The sequence below is a fragment of the Panicum virgatum genome, chromosome 1N (assembly GCF_016808335.1).
Source record: "Panicum virgatum strain AP13 chromosome 1N, P.virgatum_v5, whole genome shotgun sequence".
NCBI lineage: Eukaryota > Viridiplantae > Streptophyta > Magnoliopsida > Poales > Poaceae > Panicum > Panicum virgatum.
In genome coordinates this window covers 34,851,641-34,864,751 of record NC_053145.1, presented here as the reverse complement: position 1 = coordinate 34,864,751, position 13,111 = coordinate 34,851,641, and the positions used below count along the sequence as shown (strand labels likewise).

General features: G+C 52.2%; 1 pseudogene; it reads left to right on the top strand.

Annotated features, from left to right (window-relative positions):
* The window catches only part of LOC120655681, a 28,834-nt pseudogene that overhangs the window by 8,147 nt on the left and 7,576 nt on the right, over nucleotides 1-13,111 (top strand).

Below are 13,111 nucleotides of genomic sequence, written 5' to 3'. Positions count from 1 at the left end.
TATTACAGATGCGCCACCTTCAAACTACACATAAGGCCACAGATCGAAAGCAGGAACTCTCATTGGCCACAGATTTGTAACGAACATGGCACCATTTATGCCATTTCAAGTGATTTGGGTGATTGAATGACAACACAACACTTGGACTAATATGATTGTTAAGATGATCACTCTCAGGCTTTTAGGTTCAAGTGATGACAAAAAGAAAGAGAAGATAGGCGTAGCAAGGCCCGAAGGGCCGCCCCTACGGGGGTTCCGCTCTTCGGATCAGGAGCACCGGAAGAACCGACGCCAAGGGCATCGGTGCATCCGATGGTAGTCGGAAGAACCGACGCTATGAAATCTGGTGCAGAAGGGAATCGAAGCCAAGTCAGTCTATAGGCACCGGTTGAACCGACGGGTCAAAAAGGGGCATCGGTGCATTGGGCGTCCTATGTTCCAGAGACGATATCAAGCGCCCAGGAGAAGATTCTTCAGCACCGGTTCAACCGACGGTGCATCGGAGTATTGCGTCGGTGCAATGACGTCAGCGCCCAGTAGAAGATTCTTAAGCACCGGATGAACCGGTGATGCATCGGTACAAAGCATCGGTTCAACCGGTGGTCACTGCGTCAGCTGTCAGGACTTCAACGGCTACTTCGTTTTATGAGTGACCGGAAGAACCGACGCTACCCCTGCCAGAGGCATCGGTTCTTCCGGTGATACTCAGATTTTCAGCTGACCGTTGGAGCAACGGCTACAAGATTTGGTGGCCTATATATACGCCTCACCCCGGCCATTTGAAGTTTGCTGGAGTCCCAAGACACCTTATACACATCCAAGAACATCTCTAAGCCATACAAGAGCTCACAGATCATATCCTTAGCTTATAGCACTAGCTTTGTAAAGTGTGAGTGCTAGATTAGCTCTTAGTGAGTGTGATTGCAAGGCCTTGAGTCTTTGTGCTGTGGTTCTCTAGTGAACCAAAACAAGAGCTTGGTGCGCCGGCACCTTGGAGCGTGAAGCTCACCGGCAACGTCATCGACCCTCCGACTTGGTGTGGAGCGGCGACGACACTTTGTGCGGGGGACGTGGAGACCCCCATCCTTTGTGGAGAAGCTCCTTAGTGGAACCCGGGGCCAAAGTGACCGTGATTGTGTTCACGGAAGAGACTTGGTGGCCGAGTAGCAATACTCTTAGTGAGTGCTACAACAACGTGGATGTAGGTGTGCCTTTGTGGCTAACCGAACCACGGGATAAACACCCGCGTCAAGAGTTTGCTATCTCCTATCCCGCTCTTTAAGCTTCCGTATTTCATACTAGCAATTTGTGTGCCTTTATCTTCATAAAAATAGTTTCTTGATAGGAAAGACTATAGGTTGCTAAACTCTTTTGGGATAGCGGTTTCACACTAGAACAACCTAGTTGCACATCTAGATAGCATATTTTAGTTTAAGTTTTGTGCAAACTAGTTGGAGCCATAGGTCTAAGTTTTTAGAGTGCCTAATTCACCCCCTCCCCCTCTTAGGCTAGAGCACCCGATCACTTTCAAGATTGAAGCAGAAACTCAATGTTAAGACTAGCACCCTCAAACACACAATCACTCTGATACTCACAAATTTCCCAAGCAACCAATATAATCAGAGATTTAAGACCCTATCGCCAATCCTTGGGAGCGCTTTTGATGGTGCTACACCAGCAGCGGAGAAAATGATTTCTTTGGTTTATCTCGAGAATAAAAAGGTGCAAATAACCATGGTCTGTGATATCGATAGGTATACGATGGCTGTCAGAGCTGGGAGACAGCTTTCATAATTCAAGCATTTTGCGCTACAGGTCTTGTCAACAAGTATGGTTTAACTATTCGAAGAGCCCATGAGTTCATAAAACATTCGCAGGTTTCTTACTCTAACTTTAAATCATCTGATTTGTAAAAGTTAACCTATTGCATAATTTAAGTTACTTGACATGCATGTTTGTTATTGAAGGTTCTGAGGAATCATCCTGGTGACCGAAGTTACTGGCATCGCCATGGATCAAAGGGTTCATGGACACTTTCAACTGCAGACAATGGATGGGCGGTATCTGACACTACAGGAGAAGCACTGAAGGTCATTACATTGGTGTTCTATTTTTCATTTGCCTTAGTGTAAACAAGTGGAATTAGTTAGCAACTTAGCATACAAATTATTAAGTATAACATAGCTTACTCTTAGCATACAAATTATTAAGTATCACATAGCTTAATCTTAATAAGTGAATGTAGAGTGTGTACACTACTAATAAATGTGGTCAGTGTTGGTGTATATGTGAGCCCATGTATAGAGGCCCATATATAGGATCTATATATCCCAACCTTCTAGGGTTTGGAGGAATACAAGCAATTATTATCTCCAATATGGTACCATTAGCCTAGATCCTCTCCCTATTCTCCCTCCCCTACCCCAGCCGCCGTCGCCGTCGCCGGCGGCCATGGCCGGCCGCTGGGCCCCCTCCTCTCTCCTCCTCCCCTCCCCTCCCCTCCCCTCCCCTCCTCTTCCTCTGCTGGAGCCATGACCGCTGCCTCCTCTGCGCTGGGCGCTTGGTCGCCGGCCGGATCTGCCGCGCCCCGATCTGCGCCGCCAGCTGGCGCCAGCGCCGGGCCTGCTCTGCTCCAGGCCGCCGCCGCCGGCCCTTGGCGCGGCCCGGCCGCCGAGGGCCCCTGGCGCGGCTCGGACCCGGACTCTTCTGCTCCTGCTGCCACCGCCGTCGCCTGGAGCCGCGGGGGGGCTGTGGAGGTGGCTGCGCCGGCCAGTGGAGGCCCCTGCCTGGCCGCCGCCCCGCTCCTGCATGGCCCCGGTGCCACCGGCGCTGCCCCAGGCGCGTGAGCGGCCGTGGAGGTGGCTGCGCCGGCCAGAGGAGGCCCCTGCCTGGCCGCCGCCCCGCCCCTGCATGGCCCCGGCGCCACCAGCGCCGTCCCAGGCGCGTGCGCGGCCGTGGAGGTGGCTGCGCCGGCCGGTGGAGGCCCCTGCCTGGCCGCCGCCCCGCCCCTGCATGGCCCCGGCTCCACCAGCGCCGCCCCTACTGCGCAGGGCGCATGCTCCCTCGCCGCGCTCCCCTCCGCGCCCTCCCTCGCCGCACTCCAGGCCGCCGCCTCCGCGCGCTCCCTCGCCGAGTCACTGCCACCATCGCCCCCTGAGCTGCAGCCGCCACCAGGGCTGCAGGTGCGCTCCGCCATGGTCGACGACCTGCGCGGCGCCGACTCGCACCTTAAGGCCTACGAGCGCATGCAGGAGGTGCTGTCGGACCTCGAGGCCAAGCTCGTCGAGGCCGAGCTAGCGCGGACGCACGCCGCGCAGACCGTCGCGCCCCCCGTGCTCGTCGCACAGGCCGCGCGGCCGCACGCCACCGCACCTGCCACGCAGGCCACCGTCGCGCCCGACACGCAGGCCGTCGCACACGCGGCGCAGGCCGTGCGGGCTGCCGCCTCCCTCGCCACTGTGCACGCCGCGCAGGCTGCGCGGGCTGCCGCCTCCCTTGCCGCCGCGGAGAAGCCCTACTTCCTTGTCTCGCCCGTCATCCCCTTCACTGAGCACGACTCTTCGTCCTCCCACCAGGCTCCGCCTTCTGGGGGAGGCCGAGGGCGTCGGCGGTGGAGGGGACGTGGTGGTGGTGCTCGGGGCACTCCGGACCCGACTCCGGCTCCCACTCCTGCTCTTGGCCCTGGAGGTACGCCCTGGCCATCCTTCAATGTCCCATGGCCAGGGCGCATCCCAATGTGGCCGGTTCAGGGTCAGGGGGGCCCTCGCCCTCAGCCCCAGCCGGTGGCCTTGCTCACCGCTGCTGCTCCCCTGTTCGCGCCGTTCTGGACCCCGCCCGCTCCACCCAGCCAGCAGCCGACCTGGCCTAGGGGGTGGGATCAGGCTGCACTGGCGCCGTCCTTCAGTGCCACAGGGCGGACGCAACCGGTCAGCACCGAGTGGATCGCCGACTCGGGTGCCTCCTTCCACACCACCCCACTTGCCGGTATCCTCTCTTCTGTCCGACCCCCACACCCCTCTTGTCCTTCTTCCATCATGGTTGGTGACAGGTCTTGCCTTCCTGTCACCGCCGTGGGTTCTGCTCCTGGCTCTTTTCGTCTTCCCAATGTTCTTGTGGCTCCTCAGATGGTTCATAACCTTCTTTTCATTTGTTAGTTTACAACTGACAATTCTTATTCCATCGAGTTTGATTCTTCTGGACTCACTGTAAAGGATTTGGCCTCCCGGCGTCCGCTACTCCGGTGTGACAGCACGGGGCTCCTTTACACCCTTCGCCTTCCTTCTTCCGCTGCACCACTCTCGCCTTCTTTTTCACTCTGGCAGTCTTGGTCTGCTGCTTTTGCCGCGACACCGTCTTCCACCACTTGGCACCGCCGTCTTGGTCACCCTGGCCGCGACGTCCTGGCTCAGCTAAGTCGTAGTGCCAATGTTCCTGATACTAGGGCTCCTACTGAGCCCCTCTGCCATGCGTGCCAGCTCGGTCGTCATATTCGACTCCCTTTTTCTTCTTCATCTTCGCATGCGACGCATGCATTTGACATTGTTCACTGTGACCTGTGGACCTCTTCTGTACTTAGCCTTTCTAGTTATAAGTACTATCTGGTGGTGGTCGATGACTTCTCGCACTACTCTTGGACTTTCCCTTTGCGCGCCAAGTCTGAGACCTTCCCCACCCTCCTCCACTTCTTTGCCTGGGTGTCCACTCAGTTCGGCCTCACTGTTAAGGCCGTCCAGTGTGACAATGGGCGGGAGTTCGATAACTCCACCTCCCGTTCCTTCTTCCCGTCTCGGGGTGTTCAGCTGCGTATGTCTTGTCTGTATACCTCTCCTCAGAACGGCAAGGCTGAGCGGATGATTCGCACGACGAACGACGTCATGCGCACCCTTCTGATCCAGGCCTCTCTGCCCCCGCGCTTCTGGTCTGAGAGCCTCCACACCGCCACCTACCTGCTCAACCGCCTTCCGTCCACTGCTTCTCCTGCTTCCTCTCCACACCACGCTCTCTTCGGTACTCCTCGCTACGACCACCTTCGGGTCTTCGGGTGTGCGTGTTACCCTAACACCTCCACCACCGCTTCTCACAAGCTGGCGCCCCGCTCGACTCATCGTGTGTTCCTCGGGTACTCCCCTGACCACAAGGGGTACCGATGCTTTGACCTTACCTCTCGACTCGTTCTGATCTCCCGACACATCGACTTTGACGAGTCGGATTTCCCCTACTCCACCGCCTCCACACCTTCTCCTGACCCCGAGCTAGAGTCTTTGTTTCCGACTGACCCGGTGGTTTAGCCACCGTTACCTGTCTGTCCTTTTCCTGCAGGTTTTCCCGGCGCACCAGCACTGCTTCCGATGATCCCTGCTACGCCGAGCGAGGCCCCGGTGCCCGCCGTGGCGCCACGCGCGGCCCACGGACCTCCGGTCGTGCCGCGCGCGGACCCGGTGTCTTCCCCTGCCCCTGCGCGGTACGCTCAGCCGGTGAAGGTGTACCGGCGCCGCTCGGCGCCGACACCGGCGCCGCAGCGGTATGCTCAGCCAGTGCATGGTGTCGACACCGGCGCCGCCTCCTGCTCTACAGGTTCCTGCGACGTCTACACCGGAGCCGTCGCCGCCGCCGTCTCCTCCGGCTCTCTCTCGAGCCGAGCCGGAGGTGTACCACCCGCCAGTCGTCCATCGGGATCCTCGGCATATTCATCCTATGGTGACTCGGCGGATGGCGTCTCAGGCCGCGACTCTCTCCGCCACCGAGGGAGAGCCGCGGGTCTCTCCAGTACCCTCCTCTGTCCGCGACGCCTTGGCGGATCCTAACTGGTGTCGCGCGGTGGAAGAGGAGTACGTGGCTCTTCTTGCTAACCAGACCAGGGATCTCGTGCTGCGTCCGTCTGGTTGCAATATGGTGACTGACAAGTGGATCTGGATGCATAAGCGTCGAGCTGATGGAACACTGGAGCGCTACAAGGCTCACTGGGTTCTCCGGGGGTTCACTCAGCGACCTGGTGTGGACTATGATGAGACCTTTAGCCTAGTGGTGAAGCCCGCTACGGCACGCACAGTCCTCTCGCTTGCGCTCTCGCGCTCCTAGCCTGTGCACCAGCTGGACGTGAAGAATGCGTTTCTTCACGGCACTCTCTCAGAGACTGTCTACTGCTCTCAGCTAGCGGGATTTGTGGACTCGAGTCATCCGGATATGGTCTGCCGGCTCAACAAGTCTCTCTATGGTCTGAAGCAGGCTCCTCGGGCTTGGTACTCTCGGTTCGCCACGTTCTTGCTGACATTGGGGTTCACCGAGGCCAAGTCCGACACGTCTCTCTTCATCTACCGACGTGGGGATGAGACTGCATATCTGCTGCTCTATGTCGATGACATTGTGCTCACAGCCTCCGGTCAGCAGCTACTAGAGTGCCATCTCCTCTCTGCAGCAGGAGTTTGCTATGAAGGATCTGGGTCAGCTCCACCACTTCTTGGGCGTCACTGTTGAACCTTGCCTGTCTGGTCTTCTCCTTCACCAGCGGCAGTACGCACTCGATATTCTGGAGCGGGCTGGGATGACTGATTGCAAGCCCTGCTCCACTCCTGTCGACACTCAGGCGAAGCTGTCTGCTGATCTGGGTGATCCGGTGGCTGATCCAACTGCCTACCGGAGTCTGGCTGGCGGTTTGCAGTACCTCACCTTCACCAGGCCGGACCTCACCTACGCTTTTCAGCAGGTCTGTCTCCATATGCATGATCCCCGGGAGTCACACCTTGCTGCCCTGAAGCGTCTCCTCCGCTACGTTCATGGCACTGTAGACCTCGGCCTGGTGCTTCACCACTCGTCCTCTGCTGAGCTGGTGGTCTACACCGACGCTGACTGGGCTGGCTGCCCGGACACTCGTCGCTCTACTTCCGGCTACGCCGTCTTCCTGGGAGGCAACCTGGTCTCCTGGTCGTCCAAGCGGCAGCCGGTTGTCTCCCGCTCCAGTGCTGAGGCGGAGTACCGGGCTGTCGCTAACGGCGTGGCGGAGGCGTCCTGGCTATGACAGCTCTTGTCGGAGCTCCACAGCCCGCTCGCCAAGAGCACGCTCGTCTATTGCGACAACGTTAGCGCCATGTTTCTCTCCACCAACCCAGTCCAGCATCAGCGGACGAAGCATGTGGAGATCGATCTACACTTCGTGCGCGCCAGAGTCGCCATCGGCGATGTTCGGGTACTCCATGTCCCGACTACCTCCCAGTTTGCTGACATCTTCGCCAAGGGATTGCCCTCCTCGACCTTCACTGAGTTTCGCTTCTGCCTCAACGTAGCCGGTGGCTAGTTGTGGCTGTGGGGGGGGGTATTTGCCCTTTGTACTCTATTTGTACTCTCTTCTTGTCCAGTCTTGAACACCGCTGCGCCGGTAGTTCAGACTACGGGGGGGGTGTTGGTGTATATGTGAGCCCATGTATAGAGGCCCATGTATAAGATCTATATATCCCACCATTTTAGGGTTTGGAGGAATACAAGCAATTATTCTCTCCAATAGTCAGCTTGATCTGCTGTGGATTCCCACAGTTCTCATTACCTATATTATAGAAGAATGTGTACGGCACTAATAAATGGGGTCGGCTTGATCTGTTGTTGATTCCCACGGTTCTCATTATCTATTATCAAAGAACTTAAGTAATTTCATTTGTAGGCTGTACTACTGCTGTCGAAGATATCAAACAAAATTGTTGGGGATCCAATAGAAAGAGAAAGGCTGCATGATGCTGTTGATTGCGTTCTATCTTTCGTGGTATGAATTCTGTAAAATTAAGTAATTTGACATGATGTTGCATTTTTTCATATATCGTCGTAACCATGAAAAATGTAACAAACTCTTTTTAACAGTTATGTATATGTATGCTATGAAAAATTGAAAATCCTTAATATCACAATTTAGGACCCACTGATAGAAAATAAGTATCTTATACAAAACAAACTGAGGTAATAAGATGGAACTGTTTACTGATAACTCTTTTTGGAATCAAAGTTTATGAATGGCTATGAATCTGAAATGTTTGTGTGCAGTTTCCACTACTCTTCATTACCTTTATATAGTCAAACAATTGCAGCCCTGGGCTTAGGGAGAGTATCTTAACTGTGTTAGGTGTGGCTCTATCTGTGGTCAGGTCCTGTACCTTAGTTTGTTTGTAATAGTCCTAGAAGTGTTGTAACCCCTACTCCCCTCTGTGATCCAAAGGGGGGGAGCGATTTCTGTATTTTGAACTTTTCTTCTTCTTAATACAAAGATACACAGCTCTCTTGCGTATTCGAGAAAAAACATATAGTCAAACAATAAATTTTGAATTAATTTTATTAATGGCACACCATATCTCTTAATGCTTTGCCAGTGTTGTCATTGTTCTAAGCTGAAAGGATCACCTATTAATGGCTATTCATTTTACATTTTAGAATAAAGATGGTACCTTTTCAACATATGAATGCAAAAGAACATCTTCTTGGGTAGAGGTAAGTATCTAAAGGCTTTTTTTATGAGTTTTGTTTTGTCTTGTTAGCTATATGGTCCTTTTTATTATGTAATCTTAAGTATTTTATTTCACACATCTCAATGCTTCTAGTTTCATAATACTGACATATTTGTTCTATTAATTATCCAGATTCTCAATCCATGTGAGAGTTTTCCAAACATGGTTGTTGATCATCCGTAAGTGATGCAAAATATAGTGTTCAGAAAAAATACTGTAAATCAAATTTCTCTTTTGTTAAGCAAATTAAGTTATTTTGTACCATGAATTGGCAGCTACCCTGAATGCACTTCATCTGTGCTTCAAGCTCTGATTCTATTCAAAGAATTATACCCTTCCTATCGTACAAAAGATATACATAAATGTATCAGAAATGCAGCAAAATTTATTGAGAGCCAACAGCAAGAAGATGGTTCATGGTATGTCATGATGCAGTATATTTATGTACTTGCATTGAAGAATTTTTACTTCTACTTCAACATATGATAGATATCGGTTTTTTTTTTGCAGGTTAGGAACTTGGGGTGTATGTTTCACCTATGCAGCCTTCTTTTCAATTAAAGGATTAGTTGCTGCTGGAAGAACGTACGAGAACAGTCCTTCCATCAGGAAAGCATGTCAATTCATATTGTCAAAGCAGCTTTGTACTGGTGGGTGGGGAGAAAGCCATCTATCTAATGAAACTCAGGTAATCCAAACTTTTCTTCTAATTGCATGCCTTAATCCTTCATTTTATTTTAATTTGGTTGGTGATATCTGAGTAGGAAGCATGGTATGTTTGCTGAATTCTTATTAAACAATTCTTCAACAAATTGGCATATAGGTAGCCTGGATTTGAATCACATGTTTCTAGTTAGATATATTGTATATGTTTGGAGCTTTTTTTGTCAACCATCTCATGGAGTTTAATTCAGAAGAAGATTTTCTCAAGCTGCAATTAAATTGATGCAATGCAAAAAAAATATCCTGATTATTAAAGGAAAAAGTCTAAATTACTCCCCTAAACTATAGCCAAAGTTTGGATAACCCCCTAAACTATCGTTTGGTTCATTTTACAACCCAAACTATGCATTTTGATTCAAATTACCCCCTAATACAATTTGTATTTTTCATTTCTCCATGCATAGCTGGATTTTTAAGCTGAAATTTTACAAGATGATAATACACATCATAACACATCTTAGAAAAATACATCAAAATTTTTTATCATTATTTTGATAGGTTAGGATATTTAATAATAAATTAATTATTGGAGTACAAAATTAAATAATGATGAAAAAATTATAACAAAATTTTTTAATATGCATTGTGATGTCCACTACTACCCTACAAAATTTTAGATTGAAATTCAACTTGTGTATGGAGAAACAAAAAAGAAAAATTGTATGTGGGGATAAAATGGACTAAATTGCATAGTTTAGGGGGTAAATTGAAGCAAATTATAGTTTAGGTGGTTATTCATACTTTGGCTATAGTTCAGGTGAGTAATTTAGACTTCTCCATTAATGTATTTACTTATATGCAATGGCAAAACTTAATGTTTGGAGCTTTATCGTCAACCATCTAAAAACGGGGGACGTACCTAGTGTCGTAGTCTTCCCGCACTGTGCGGGATCTGGGGAGGGTTGTTTTAAGCACCAAGCCTTCCCCGTACAAATGTGCAGAGGCTGGGGCTCGACCCGGGGACCTTCTAGTTACAAATGGTAGGCTCTACCGCTGCACCAGGCCCACCCTTCTCAACCATCTCATGGAATTTAATTCTGAAGATCTGCTCAAGCTGCAATTAAATTGATGCAATGCAAAATTTATTCTTTTTCTCGATTACTAAATGTATTTACTACTTATATGCAATGACAAAATTTTTTTTAAGGAATACTAAGTATACTTGCATATATCGATTTACAACTTTGTTTTGTTAACACTAAGCAGGTTTATGTAAATATCAAAGATGACCGTGCTCATGCTGTCAATACTGCTTGGGCAATGCTGGCTTTAATTTATGCAGGAGAGGTACAAACTGCCTGATCTTTATTTATTCACAAGAGTTTGCATTTTATTAAATGGTTGGTATACCATTAATTGTGTGCTAGATTGAGCAAGATCCGACACCACTGCATCATGCTGCAAAAGAACTGATCAACATGCAGTTGGAAACAGGAGAGTTTCCCCAACAAGTAGGTTTCCATTTTATTTGCATTCATTATTGTAAGAGTAAAGTGCACTCTAGGTCCCCAAACTTGTTCCGCAATTTCACCTAGGACCCCAAACTCTCAAATCATCCATTTATGTTTGGGTCCTTGAACCGTGTTAAGTGGACCATCCGAGGTCCCAAACGCGCATACCCCTGCATGGTCTTATCTTTTTCTATTTGCTACCTCCCTCCCTCCCTCTGTTAGAAGCTCAATTTTCACTCTCATTTAGCTGAGAGGTTGACACTTAGTGTTGGGGCAATTTTCTGGGTTTTTTCATTCACTCAAACATAATGCCATGACTTCCAATGGGAGGGGTGGCCACATATATATACAGCAAGCTGCTGGGCAGCCAATAATACTAGTCTAAAGCTAGTCTAACTGCTGTCCTAGAGAGGACACTAACTGCTGTCCTAGAGAGGACACTAAAGCCAGTCCAAGATGCTAAAGAGTGCTGCTATGGTCCATGCAAGGACCATGTGCTGCAGCCCCACAAAGACCAAGAGGACACAAGAGTTATCCATCATTCTCCCCCTAAGTCTTGTGCGTCGTCTTGTGGGAAGGTTGGACCATCTCAGTGCTGGAGCAGAGGTCAAGGAACTTGATCCTCCCAAGGGACTTGGTGAGAAGATTCGCAAGCTGATCCTTGGTGTTGATGTAGCTCGCCTTGATGCTTCCTTCCTCCAAGTAGCCTCGGATGAAGTGATACCTCACCCAGATGTGCTTGCTCCGTTCGTGGAAAACGGGGTTCTTCGCCAGGGCCAGAGCGGACTTGCTGTCCACTCTGAGCTCCATCGCTCCAGTGTCTCTGCCGAGGAGATCACCAAGCAGTCGAGCGAGCCAGAGTGCCTGAGTCGATGCGGTGGAGGCCACTATGTACTCGGCCTCGCAGCTAGACAAGGCCACCACCTGCTGCTTGACCGACTGCCAGCTAACAAGGCACTCGCCGAGGAAGAAGAGGATCTCGCTCGTACTCTTGCTGGTGTCGATGTTGACGGCGTGGTCGCTGTACCCGACGAAGTGTGCCACTCCAGGGCACCTCGGGTAGTGGAGACCGTGGTCGAGAGTCCCCGCAACATAGCGGATGATCCTCATCACGGCCTGCTGGTGCTCCGTCATCGGTCGCTGCATGAACCGACTAACGTAGCCGACGGAGAACGCCAAGTCCGGCCGTGTGTGGGCGAGGTAGCGGAGGCTCCCCACAAGGCGCCGGTACTGCGTAGCGTCCACCACCTCCGCCATGCTGTCACGGCTCAGCTTCAGCCGCTCCTCCATCGGAGTGAGGTCTGGGTTGCAGTCGGTGAGCCCAGCTAGCTCAACGACGTGCTTGGCGTAGGCGGTCTGTCGAAGTGTGATCCCGGAGTTGTCCGGGTGCACCTCGATCCCCAGGTAGAAGGAGAGAGGCCCCAGGTCGCTCATCTAGAAGATGGCCTTCATCTCCTCCTTGAACGCCGCCACCTCCGCATCCTTGGTGCCGGTGATCACCAAGTCGTCGACGTAGACACCCACCAGCAGGGCACTGCCGCCATTGCCCCGCCGGTAGATGGCCGCCTCGTGCGGGCTTTGCTCGAAGCCCACCCCCTTGAGCATGGAGTCCAGCTTGGCGTTCCACACACTCGGGGCCTGCCGCAAGCCATAGAGGGCCTTGCGCAGACGTAGCACCTTACCCTCCTTGCCGGGGATCTTAAACCCCGGCGGCTGGTGCACGTAGACCTCCTCCTTCAAGTCGCCGTTGAGAAACGCCGACTTGACGTCCATGTGATGGACGCGCCAGCCCTCCTGGGCAGCCAGCGCAAGGAGAAGTCGCATGGACTCCATCCGTGCCACGGGAGCAAAGGCATCGTCGAAGTCGAGCCCCTCCTGCTACACGAAACCTCGTGCCACCAGGCGAGCCTTGTGCTTGACGATGGCGCCGGCTTCAGCCCTCTTCAACTTGAACACCCACTTAAGGGTGATCGCACGGCGACCGCGAGGGAGGTCGGCAAGCTCCCAAGTGTCACGTGTCCCTCGGCCTCTGCGAAAGATCGAGGCTCGCCGTCGTCGCACACGAGGTGCAACTGCGCCTCCAGGTCGTGAGGCACCAGACCCAGTGTCGGCTGATCGCCGAGAAGGTCCTCCATCGTGCGGTACCGCAGCGGCTCGCCGTCATGGTACGCGTCGACGCGCTCCTCGTCGTGACAAAGCGGAGTAGCGAACTCTACCGGGCTGTGCTCAACATGAGCAGGTGCTGGAGTAGACGTGCCCGGAGGAGTGGCTGTCGGTGCTGGAGTGCATGGCGTCGCCGGCTGTGGTGGTGCAGCCGAGGAACTCGGCACAGCCGGAGTCGAGGCTGGAGAGCATGGTGCCGCCGGTGTAGCGGGCGCCAGAGTCGGTGGAGGATCGGGGACCGAGGTAGGCACGCTCGGCGAAGATGAGCTGCCTACTCCCCCAGCTCCCTCG